Source organism: Giraffa tippelskirchi, chromosome 9 (genome assembly GCF_054371585.1).
Source record: "Giraffa tippelskirchi isolate mGirTip1 chromosome 9, T2T-mGirTip1v1.2.pri, whole genome shotgun sequence".
Classification (NCBI taxonomy): Eukaryota; Metazoa; Chordata; class Mammalia; order Artiodactyla; family Giraffidae; genus Giraffa; species Giraffa tippelskirchi.
In genome coordinates, this window is record NC_137283.1 from 144,567,294 (window position 1) to 144,579,785 (window position 12,492).

General features: G+C 40.3%; 1 protein-coding gene and 1 pseudogene across 3 annotated transcripts in view; one reads left to right on the top strand and one right to left on the bottom strand.

Annotated features, from left to right (window-relative positions):
• The window catches only part of PHACTR2 (phosphatase and actin regulator 2), a 293,838-nt gene that overhangs the window by 104,208 nt on the left and 177,138 nt on the right, over positions 1–12,492 (top strand). The gene's annotated exons all lie outside the window — the stretch shown is intronic.
• Positions 4,952–10,192, bottom strand: LOC145520856 (ribosome production factor 1 pseudogene; annotated as a pseudogene).

Genomic DNA, 12,492 nt, shown 5'->3' on the forward strand with positions numbered 1-12,492 from the left:
GTGTTATTCATCACTGCGAACAACCTGTAAGATGCGCCATCTGTAACAGATAGCATCACAGACCTCGTCAGAGAGCAGACGGTGTGATCCAAGCTGACCTCTGAAAAACAGTCAACAGGGTTGCTGCTTCTGTATTTCCACCTTCCTGTGGTTTGCACTTTCTGCTCAGGTGATTTCTGTGACAAGAGGAGGGTGAAAATCTCGGATGCCTACAAAAATAAGTAATGGGATTTGACTCTTTCTTACAATAGTCCCTGGTGGCTCAGATGGTAAAGTGTCTGCCTACAATGCAGGAGACCCGGGTTCGATCCCTGGGTCGGGAAGATCCCCTGGAGAAGGAAATGGTAACCCACTCCAGTATTCTTGCCTGTAAAATCCCATGGACAGAGGAACCTGGTGGGCTACAGTCCATGGGGTCGCAAAGAGTCAGACATGACTGAGAGACTTCACTTCACTTCACTTTACGATAGTAAGATGAGTATTCATAGATATTCTTTATTTAAGATTAAAAGCCTTTATTTTACTATCATGTGAAAATCCTCTTGTCTTGTATGGATGAAGTATGTCCAGGAAGCCACAGTCAGTCATATCAATTTTATCTAATTTTAGAGGAAATCTAAGAACTATCAAATCTTTGATTTGGCGACATGTTTGGTTACAGTTGTAGAATCTCTGTAGGTACTGTATGTTTCTCAGTTGCTCAGTCGTGTCCAACTCTTGGTGACCCCATGGACTGCAACACTCCAGGCTTCCCTGTTGTTCACTGTCTCCTGGAGCTTGCTCAAACTGTTGTCCATTGAATCAGTGATGCCATCCAACCATCTCATCATCTGTCATCCCCTTCTGCCTTCAGTCTTTCCCACCAGCAGGGTCTTTTCCAATGAGTAGGCTCTTTGAATCAGGTGGCCATAGTATTGGAGCTTCAGCTTTAGCATCAGTCCTTCCAATGAATATTCATGGTTGATTTTCTTTAGGATTGACTGGTTTGATGTCCTTGCTGTCCAAGGAACTCTCAAGAGTTTTTTCCAGCACCACAGTTCAAAAGCATCAATTCTTTGGTGCTCAGCTTTCCTTATGGTCCAACTCTACATCCATATATGACTACTGGGAGAATCATAGCTTTGACTATACAGACTTTTGTCGGCAAAGTGATATTCTCTGCTTTTTAATATGCTGTCTAGGTTGTCATACCTTTCTTCCAAGGAGCAAGTGTCTTTTAATTTCATAGCTGCTGTCTCTATCTGCAGTGATTTTGGAGCCCAGGAAAATAAAATCTGTCACTGCTTTCACTTTTTCCCCATCTATTTGTCATGAAGTGATGGGACCAAATGACATGATCTTAGTTTTTTGAATGTTGAGTTTTAAGCCAGCTTTTTCACTCTCCCCTTTCATCCTCATCAAGAGGCTCTTTAGTTCCTCTTCACTTTCTGCCATTAGAATGGTATCATCTGCATCTCTGAGGTTGTTGATATTTCTCCTGGAAATCTTGATGTACTATGTTTCCAGTTCCAACTCATTTACCCAAATTTTATTACTAAACACCTATCCCCTTATTATAGCTCAAAAATAAATACTTAGTAAAACTAATGCTAAGTGGACAACTATCATTAATCCTTTATGGGGTTGTTGCAAAGGTTGCCCAGTGTTCAGTCGTGTCCAACTCTGTGATCCCATGGCCTGTAGATCGCCAGGTTCCTCTGTTCATGGAATTTTCCAGGCAATGATATTGGAGTAAGTTGCCATTTCCTACTACAGAGGATCTTCCCGACCTAGGGATCAAACCTGTGTCTTTTTCATCTTCTGCGTTGGCAGACAGATTCTTTACTACTGTGCCACCTGGGAAGCCCCGTTACATAGGCTAGGTGAGTTAATATTAGTAGAGCCCCATTCCTGAGATGTTATTTATAAAATGAATAAAGAACATGAGAGTGAATTCCATTTAAGCGTCTCTCTTGGTAAGACAAAGTAAATTCCTTTGTTTAACTGAACTTAATAAAGCAGGTCTGTATCATACTTAATTCACTTGGGGTAACAGTAAGGGGATCTTCTGTACTCCAAGTCTCTCTCACAGTAAGTTACTCATAGGTCTTCTTAATAAGCAGTGTGTTATGTTTTTTGTTGTTGTTGTTTGATTGGTTACTTTGTTGGTTGATTTTTGTTTTTTGTTTTTTTTTTGGTGGGGGGGCACACTGTGAAATTTGTGGGATCTTAGTTCCCTAACCAGGATCGAACCTTGGGCCATGGCAGTGTAAGTATGAAATCTAACCACTGAACCACCATAGAATTCCCAGTGCTTCATGTTTTTGTTAGGCTTGAACAAACACAAGCTATAGGAATGCCTTATACCACAAATTCTTTCTTCTCTATCTTCAACAGCAGAGTTCCTTCTTGAAACTCATGAGGCAGGGATTAAAGGGCTTTATGCAAAAATGGAACAGCCTTCTCAGGTTTTAATAAAAGCTTTGTTTTTTTTTTTTAATAGTAGCTTACTTATGTATGGTGTATTTCAAGGAGATTTAACCTTCTTTAAGGAGAGCAGTCTTTAGGACCCTTCTTGGCTCCATCTACATCGCCTGCAGTGGTGCTCTGCTGATGGTACAGGCATTGAGTATGCACTCAGTTGAAGACTTTCTCACTCTTATAGGGAAAATACAAGGCCATGGATCTAGCTTCACTCCCAAATCCCACAAACTGGGTCTTATCAGCAAAGGAAGTTTAGACCCCGGTCCTTGCAACTGTATATGCATCTCAGAAATGCTGGCCTTCTCATAAAGGGCTCAGTGAAAGTCACTCAGTCATGTCCGACTCTTTGTGACCTAACGGACTATACAGTCCATGGAATTCTCCAGGCCAGAATTCTGGAGTTGGTAGCCTTTCCCTTTTCCGGGGGATTTTCCCAACCCAGGGATTGATCCCAGGTCTCCTGCATTGCAGACGGATTCTTTACTCGCTGAGCCACAAGGGAAGCTCCTCATAAAGGGCAGGTATTCTAAAAAAGCATCATTAAGAGACATAGTGAGTAGAAAAGGAAAAAAGTAATGATAGCCCTAAGACTCTTTCTTATTCTGTAGTGCTGTTTTCATGAAATCTCTTCCATTTCTAGGATTATGGAACAGGGCCATTTATTCTGGAAATTTGTAACTAAGGTATGAAAGTAAGTAATGAGGGAACTAAGCCAGAAGCACACTGCCATAGATTGACCTTGAAATCCCAGGAAAGGAACTGAGATGGTTCACTTCCCAGGTCTGCCGCCCATCACCCAAACCACCTCAGCCAGCCCCTCCCTTGACCTGATGCTAAGCCAATGCTCAGTGTGTATTCCTCCAGAATTGGAGAAGCAAAAGGACATGAACCACCCGAAGGAGAACCTCAAGCTGTTTCCTTTCTCCCACCTCAAGCACGAGCTAAAGCTCATCTAGAGACGCTGCTTCTTTGAGATCCACATGCTGCTGTTCTTTAGGCTGCTTCTATTTGTGGGACACTAAGTATGTTTTTATACCTTCTCCTGGGTATCTACATTTTACCTATATATTTGTTATATTTTAAAAATTACATTTTATAAGGGAGTATTACTCAGCCATAAAAAGGAATGAATTTGAGTCAGTTCTAGTGAAGTAGATGAATCTAGAGCCTGTTATACAGAGTAAAGTAAGTCAGAAAAAGAAAAACAAATATAGTATCTTAATGCATATATTTGGAATCCAGAAAAATGCCACTAATGAACCTATTTGCAAGGCAGCAATAGAGAATGTAGACATAGAGAACAGGCTTGTGGACACAGCAGTGGAAAGAGAGGGTGAGACAAATTGAGAGAGTAGCACTGAAACATGTACATTACCAAATGTAAAATAGATAGCCAGTGGGAACTTCCTGTATGATGCAGGGAGCTCAGCCTTGTGCTCTGTGACAACCTAGAGGGGTGGGATGGGGTGGGAGGTGGGAGGGAGGCTCAAGAGGGAGGGGAAATATGTATACCTATGGCTGATTCACGTTGTTGTAAGGCAGAAACAAACACAACATTGTAAAGCAATTTAATTATCCTCCAATTAAAAATAAAATTTAAAAACCTATTTAGAGCTCTCCAACTTACTAAAATACCTTAAACTGGTATTTGCAAAAGTTGGCCAATGCAATTTTGAATGTTTGACTTTTTAACTAATAAATTTTCTTTTTTTAGAGTGATTTTTAGGTTCACAGCAAAACTGAGCCGATAATATGGAGAGTTCCCATTTATTCTTGTCTCCACACATGTACAACTCTCCCTACTATCCACACCCCCCACCAGAGTGGTACATTTGTTACAATGGATGGACCTATATTAACCCATCATTGTCATCCAAAGTCTATCATGGTCTATGTTAGAAATCACCTTTTTTCTTACCAAATGATTTTTTATTTGCTGCATAAATAGTGGTAATTCATGGCACTTGATACTTTGTCCAGACATGAAAGTTCAGTTCAGTTTAGTCGCTAAGTCATGTCCAACTCTTTTCGACCCCATGGACCGCAGCACACCAGGCCTTCCTGCCCGTCACCAACTCCTGGAGTTTACTCAAACTCATGTTCATTGAGTCATTGATGCAATCCAGCCATCTCATCCTCTGTTGTCCCCTTCTCCTCCTGCCTTCAATCTTTCCCAGCATCAAGGTCTTTTCCAGTGAGTCAGTTCTTCGCATCAGGTGGCCAAAGTATTGGAGTTTCAGCTTCAGCATTAGTCCTTCCAATGAATATTCAGGACTGATTTCCTTTAGGATTGACGGGTTGGATCTCCCTGCAGTCCAAGGGACTTCTCCAACACCACAGTTCAAAAGCATCCATTCTTTGGCTCTCAGCTTTCTTTATATGTGAAAGAAGGTTCATGAAATCAGTAGTTGCCATTTTGAAAAGGGTCTTGTTTCATAAACTCAAGATAGGACTGTTCATCACAATCCATTGGTACCCCCTCAGTCCTTTATAAATGGAATTTTCTTCTACTTCTATCCATTTCCCAGGACTTATGGACCCATTCATATTCTTCATATTTAGAATCAAAGGTGCCTTTCTAAAGAGATCCTAATTTTAAGGTAAAATGTGGTGCAAGTTCCTGAATTCCCACTTTCTTTTCACTCTTGAATATGTATCTGTGACATTTGAAGAATATATATTCCTGTTGGTTGTGAAATGTGGCAACCTGCCTTCCAATAAATTGAGGATTATGGGGAAAGAGAGATGAAAACATATATATGCAATAGAATGACCCCATCGTGTTGTTAAAATTGTTCAAAATTATTTCAGGTGTGTGTACTATTGGGTCTTTGCCTCTTCTCTTAATTTCTTTATGCAGATGAACACTGCTCATGTTAAACTGAGCAACTGAGCCGTTTGACAGCTGACTCAGAATTAATCCATTTGGTATTTTATGATCTTTATTAATAACAATTAGGTCTGTGAAATCTCTTGAGATGGCACTGTGAAATAATTTTTTCAGAGCCAGTCCTCTTCTGTAATGAGCATGTGAGTTTGGTATAACTGTAGAGAGATGGTCATAGAGTCGTACTGTTCTCCCACGAGATCTATTTGACGTAGTGATGAGAATCTTGGGAGAAGTTTGTCTATTGAAGTAAAAAGCAAATTTGTCTGTAGCTTCGTCATAAACAACCTCTTCATCATTAGGATATATACTACATTTTCATCATACATTTCACTTGTTGTCAGTGGTCTTGGGTACAGGCTTTGATGGAACCTTATTACTGAGAGCCTCTCTGAGTTTTTCTTAACTGCCAACTTTTTCTTCTGCTGCTGCTATTTCTACCGGGTGAATATTAAGCGTCGCCGTTGTTTGTTCTTAATTTCCGAAATGCTGAAGCCTGGAGGAAAGGCAGCCATCTTCAGTGGTTGGACCCTACTTTCTGACGTCCCATCCTCTGCCTCTGCAGCCTCCTGAGTTTCTTCAGTAGTGGTTTTGTGCTTCAGGCCTTTATTTCTGCTCAAAAATCACTTTTGATATTGAACATGCTGTGGGTTTTGACAAAAGTGTACCACCATTGTAGTATTTCACGGAATAGTTTCACTGCCCTGAAAATCCTCTACACTCTGCCTAGCAGTCCTTCCCATCCCTCTATAGCCCCTGGCAACCACTAATCTTTTTACTGTCTCCATAGTTTTGCACTTTCCATAATGTCCTGTAGTTTGAATCATATAATATGTAGACTTTTCAAATTAATTTTTTAAAACTTTATTTCCTTCATGTCTTTTCATGGCTTGATAGCTTATTTCTTATTTATTTTTAGCACTGAATAATATTCCATTGTCTGGATGTACCACAGTTTATTTATCCTTCACCTACTGAAAAACATATTGGTTGCTTCCAAGTTTTGGCAACTATGAATAAAGCTGCTGTAAACTACCCAGGTACAGAGTTTTGTATGGACATAAGTTTTCAGTTCATTTAGGAAAATACCTGGGAGCATGATTGCTGGATCATATGGTATAAGTATGTTTAGTTTCATATGAAATTACCAAACTGTCTTCCAAAGTGGCTGTACGACTTTGTATTCCCACCAGTAATGAATGTGAGTTCCTGTTATTCCTCATCTTTATCAGCATTTGGCATTGTGGCCATTCTAATAAATGTGTCGTTGTTCAGTAGCTAAGTTGTGTCTGACTCTTTTTGACCCTGTGGGCTGCAACACGCCAGGCTTTCCATGTCCTTCACCATCTCCCAGAGTTTGCTCAAACTCATGTCCATTGAGTCAGTGATGCCATCCAACCATCTCATCCTCTTTCGTCCCGTTCTCCTCCTGCCCTCAGTCTTTCCCAGCATCAGGGTATCTTATTGTTGCTTTAATTTGTATCTCCTGAATGACATATGATGTTGGGCATCTTTTCCTATGCTTACTTGCCATCTATATATTTTCTTTGCAGAGATGTCTGTTCAGATCTTTTGTCATTTAAAAATTGGGTTATTTTATTTTTGAGTTTTTAGTTCTTTATTTATTTTGAATAACAGTCCTTTATCAGTGTCTTTTGCAAATGTTTTCCAGGCTGAGGCTTGAGTTCTCATTCTCTTGACATTCTCTAAAAAAAAGGTTTTAATTTTAATGAAGTCTTATTGACTGCCTTTTGTGGATCTTATCTTTGGTGCTATATCTAAAAAATCATCACCTTACTCAAGGTCATATAGATGTCTCTCCTTTGTTATCTTTAGGAGCTTTATAGTTTTGTGTTTTATCTTTAGGTCCAGGATCCATTTTGAGTTAATTTTTATGAGGGCTCTAAGATCTCTGTCTAGATTAACATTTGTTTGCATACGAATGTCCAGTTGTTCTTTTTTTTAAAATTAATTTGTAAAATATAGGTTTAAGATTGAAGTAAAAGGTTATTTGGCCACCTGATTCAAAAAAACAACTCATTGGAAAGGACCCTGATGCTGGGAAAGATTGAAGGCAAAAGGAGAAGAGGGCGGCAGAGGATGAGATGGTTGGATAGCATCACTGGCTCAATGGACATGAATTTGAGCAAACTCTGGGAGATAGTGGAGGACAGAGGAGCCTGGGGTGCTGCAGTTCACAGGGATCACAAAGAGCTGGATACAACTTAGCGACTGAACAAGAAGAAGATTATGTGAATTAGAGAGGTGGCTCCTAGTCACCAGAGTGATGCTGGATGCTCTCTGTGTGGACTGACCCAGAAGTGAAAGATTCTTTCTAGAAAAATAATAAATCACTCATTTAATAATAAAAAAAAATATTGAAGTAGAAACAGTCTTGGTTTAGAAGCAAATATTTTACATATCAAGGTGGTGTCATGAAATGACTGACAATTAAATTCATTCTATTTTTAGAAAACAATAAAATGCAAATGTGTCTACAGACCTCATTTTTACTGTACTCCAATGGGTCTTCCTGGCAGTGAGCTGCCTGGCAGCTCAGATGGTAAAGAATCTGTCTGCAATGCAGGAGACCTGGGTTCAATCCCTGAGTTGGGAAGATCCTCTGGATAAGGAAATGGCCCAACACTTGGGGCTTCCCTGGTGGCTTAGACGGTAAAGAGTCTGCCTGCAATGCAGGAGACCCGGATTCAATCTCTGAGTCGGGAAGAACCCCTGGAGAAGGAAATGACAACCCACTCCAGTGTTCTTGCCTAGAGAATCCCCGTGGACAGAGGAGCCTGGCAGGCTACAGTCTATGGAGTCGCAAAGAGTCAGATACAACTGAGCAACTAATGCTAATAAGTCTTTACTAGGAAAGTAAAATAATCTCAGGTAGACAATGACCTAGAAAATTTTAGGTTCCAAGCCCCATTTTCACCTTATTCTGTGTGGTAATTTTAGGAGAAGTATTTCTCTTTTTCATTGCAGACAGCCTAACAATAACAATATAATTATTGAATTGCAACCCTTTTCAAGGAAGGTCTTAATATAGTGGAGGACATATAGAAAGTTGTGGAAAGTCGCTGTCTATTATTGAATTAAAATCCTTTTCAGGGAAGGTTCTGATGTATCACATATCCTAAACTCTCTTCCAGAAAGTTGTAGCCTAAGAATGTGCTATTCTCTTCAAAGACTGTAATTAAACAAATATATTTTCCCGCTGTCTGATCTTGCTAGAATGGGAACACTGAGTCCTGATCATTCACTGAGAGAGCAGTTTTGCTTCAAATGAAATTTGCACTTTTCCTTTTTGGTATGTAGCATCCTAAATATTTAAAGCTGGTATTTATATACTTAGAGGCTATTGAAGAAACGCTGGTCTGAGTTTTACACTGAGGTCTCAGGGCCAGCTGTGACTCATGCTACTGATCAGTTTGTGCTCATTGTGTGCTAAGTGTTCACAACAAAGGAGTCTGGTGATGGGGAGGCTGAGTCAGTAAGATGATTTATCTCTTGTCTATTCCATTGGAGAATGAGCCTTGGATTCATGCCAAGGTGATAAAAGCCAGCAGCATCTATGTTCTGAGGTGTCAGGCTGATGACTGCACAGCTGGGCATGTGCAGAGTGCTGCAGGCAAACCCTGGGTGATTTGCATGCCACAAATATTTGTTCATTGGATTTGGCTGGCAGAAGAAACAGGAATTGCAGCAGATATCAAACATGGTCTTGTCCCTATGGGATCTCATTGCCACAAATTGATGGTTCTTCACCAATTTAAAAATCAGCGCCAATATTTAAGTTTTTTCATTTTTTTAGGAAGAACAAGGTAATTTAGATAATCCTAGAAATTGAAGTAATTTCTATGCACAGAAAATTTACTTACTATGTGAAAATGAAACCTTTTTTAGATTCACTATTAGCATTAAAATGGCCTTATGAATTTAAACATATGACATTTATTCTCTCTATCTTCTTCTTATTTGCAGAGAACAGGTGTTATCTCCCTTATATACAGTGTATCTTTTCTTTTTTTTTTTAGCTCAAATTGGATTATACTTTTTATCATATATCAGTAATTTCTAATTTAGCAATATCTCTTGGCTATCCATCTATGTTGATATGTATGAATATTTTAAATACTGTTCCATTATTTGGACATACCCAGATATATTTAACTAGTCCACCTTTGTTGGGGGGCATTTAGGATGTTTCTTTGTGTGTATGTATTCTATTACAAAAATGCCACACAAAGCACACATATTCAGAAATCTTTGTCCACTTAAATATGTTTATAGGACAAGATAAGAAAAAATAAAGAGCATAGGAAACATAGTGTGTGCTCTGTCACTCAGTCATGTCTGACTTTTTGTGAACCCACAAACTGTAGCCTGCCAGACTCCTCTGTCCATAGGATTTCCCAGGCAAGAATATTGGAGTGGGTTGCCATTTCCTCCTCCAGGGGATCTTCCCAACCCAGGGATCAAACCCATGTCTCCTCACATTAGCAGGTGGATTCTTTACCACTGAGCCACCTGGAAGCTCCCAGGAAATATGGTTATGATATTTAGATTTTCTTGGGCTGGCCATCTATCTGGTTCTAATCCTCAATATATTCTCAGTGATAAGTGTTTCCTAAATAGTATTTGTTTTCAATGCTGCAAAACAAAGGACCACAAAGTTAGCAACTTAAAGCAACACACATTGTCTCAGAGTTTTTATGCATGAAGAGTCCATGCACACCTTAGCTGGGTCCTCCCCAAGGCTGCAGTCAAGGTGACAGGTGGGGTGGGTTTACAACTGACAGCTCCAGTGGAGACAGGTCTGCTCCCAAGTTCACTCATGTTGTTAGCAGAAATAAGTTCTTCGTTGCTCTAGGACTCATGGCAGCTTGCTGCTTCAAAGTCAGCAAAGACAGCAAGTCTCGAAAGCAAGTCTGCTATCAAGGCAGGTGTCATGCAAACCTAACAGAACCACAGGAGAACCAGTCCTTCACCTCTGCCATATAAGATCACATGGTCATGGGAGCAGCATCTCATGTTGCACCACATCTTTGCCATGTTATCTTGATTAGAAGCAAGTCCCTGGCCTCACCCATATGCGACGGGATTACACCAAGGTGTGAGTCAAAAAAGAGAGTTATTATCTTGCATTCACATTTTATTTTATGTTCATGTAGATCGCCCAATTTTACTTTTGCAATCTAAATAATATTTGGCCCCTTCAAAATGGATCAAATTGTTCTGAGGGAATAGTCTTCGAGTTTTGGTGTGATAAACCTGAATCATTGTGAGAGAGGTGACTAAATTTCCATCAGATGATAGATGGAGAATCCAACATGAGTAAAGATAGAGATGATTTGAGCAATATGATTGACAGGCTTGATCTAATTGATCAAATAGATCTATGTAAATTCCTTTTCAGCCCACATGCAACATATACAAATATTGGTTGTTTACTAAATCACAAAAGAAATTTTAAGAACTTTAGAGGATTGATTTGATGCCAAAAACATGCTCTCACTACAATGCAATTAAATTAGAAGTAGATATGGCTGCCATAAAGATAGTGTGTTATGAGTCCTACCCTGAATAAATGACACTTGTTATTAATATCTTCGCTTTACTCCATTGATTGTCATTTTATACTTGTCTCTATGGTGCTGTAAATTCCATGGGAAGGACTTCTAACAGATTTGTTGGGTCAGGAACTCTTCCTGGAAAAGTAACTCGGATTGAAACCCAAAGTATGGACAGATGAGCAAAGTCAACCTGGAGACTCAGAGTGCAACAGAATAAAATAATATCCTTAGGCAAAAACCCTGAGGAGAGAGAGTGGGGAGCAACTTGCTGTCTGGGTTAAAGTGCAGAGATGGAAGAGAGACGAGCCTAAAGATGAGGCTGGAAGCTAAAGCAGATTTAGCAGAACTCATACTTCTAATATACGAATATAGCACTACTTAATTTGAAAATCACTGCAGATGGTGATTGCAGCCATGAAATTAAAAGACGCTTACTCCTTGGAAAGAAAGTTATGACCAACCTAGACAGCATATTAAAAAGCAGAGACATTACTTTGTCAACAAAGGTCCGTCTAGTTAAGGTTATGGTTTTTCCAGTAGTCATGTATGGATGTGAGAGTTAGACTATAAAGAAAGCTGAGCACCAAAGAATTGATGCTTTTGAACTGTGGTGTTGGAGAAGACTCTTGAGAGTCCCTTGGACTGCAAGGAGATCCAACCAGTCCATCCTAAAGGAGATCAGCCCTGTGTGTTCATTGGAAGGACTGATGTTGAAGCTGAAACTCCAGTACTTTGGCCACCTGATGCGAAGAGCTGACTCATTTGAAAAGTCCCTGATGCTGGGAAAGATTGAGGGCAGGAGGAGAAGCGGACGACAGAGGATGAGACAGTTGGATGGCATCACCGACTCGATGGACATGGGTTTGGGTAGACTCCGGCAGTTGGTGATGGACAGGGAGGCCTGGCGTGCTGCGGTTCATGGGGTCACAAAGAATTGGACACAACTGAGCGACTGAACTGAACTGAACTGAATTTGAAAAATATTAAAGATATTATTAAAATACAATGAGCTTTCTTCGACAGTTGTGCAGTGAGTTAAAAGGTGCCCTCCCCCAAAGATATGTCCATATCCCAACCCCAAGAACCTATGAATATGAGCTTTTTTGGAAAAAGGGTCATTGCAGATATAATCCTCCTGGATTACCCAGTGGGCCCTAAATCCAGTGATAAACGTCCCTATGAGAAACAGAAGAAGGAAAGATGTGTGTGTGTGTGTGAAGTCACTTCAGTCTGTCCAACTCTGTGCGACCCTATTGATTGTAGCCCATCAGGCTCCTCTGTCCATGGGATTCTCCAGGCAAGAATACTGGCATGGATTGCCATGCCCTCTTCCAAGGGATCTTCTACGCAGGGATGGAACCCACATCTCCTGCATTGGCAGGTGGATTCTTTACCACTAGTGCCACCTGGAAAGCCTAGAAGGGGAGATAAAGACACATATAGGAGAAGGCCTATGAAGACAGAGGCAGAGGTTAGAATTATGTGGCCACGTGCCAAGGAATGCCTGGAGCCAGAAGCTGGAAGAGTCCTGGAATGACGTTCCCCCAGAACGTTCGAAAACAA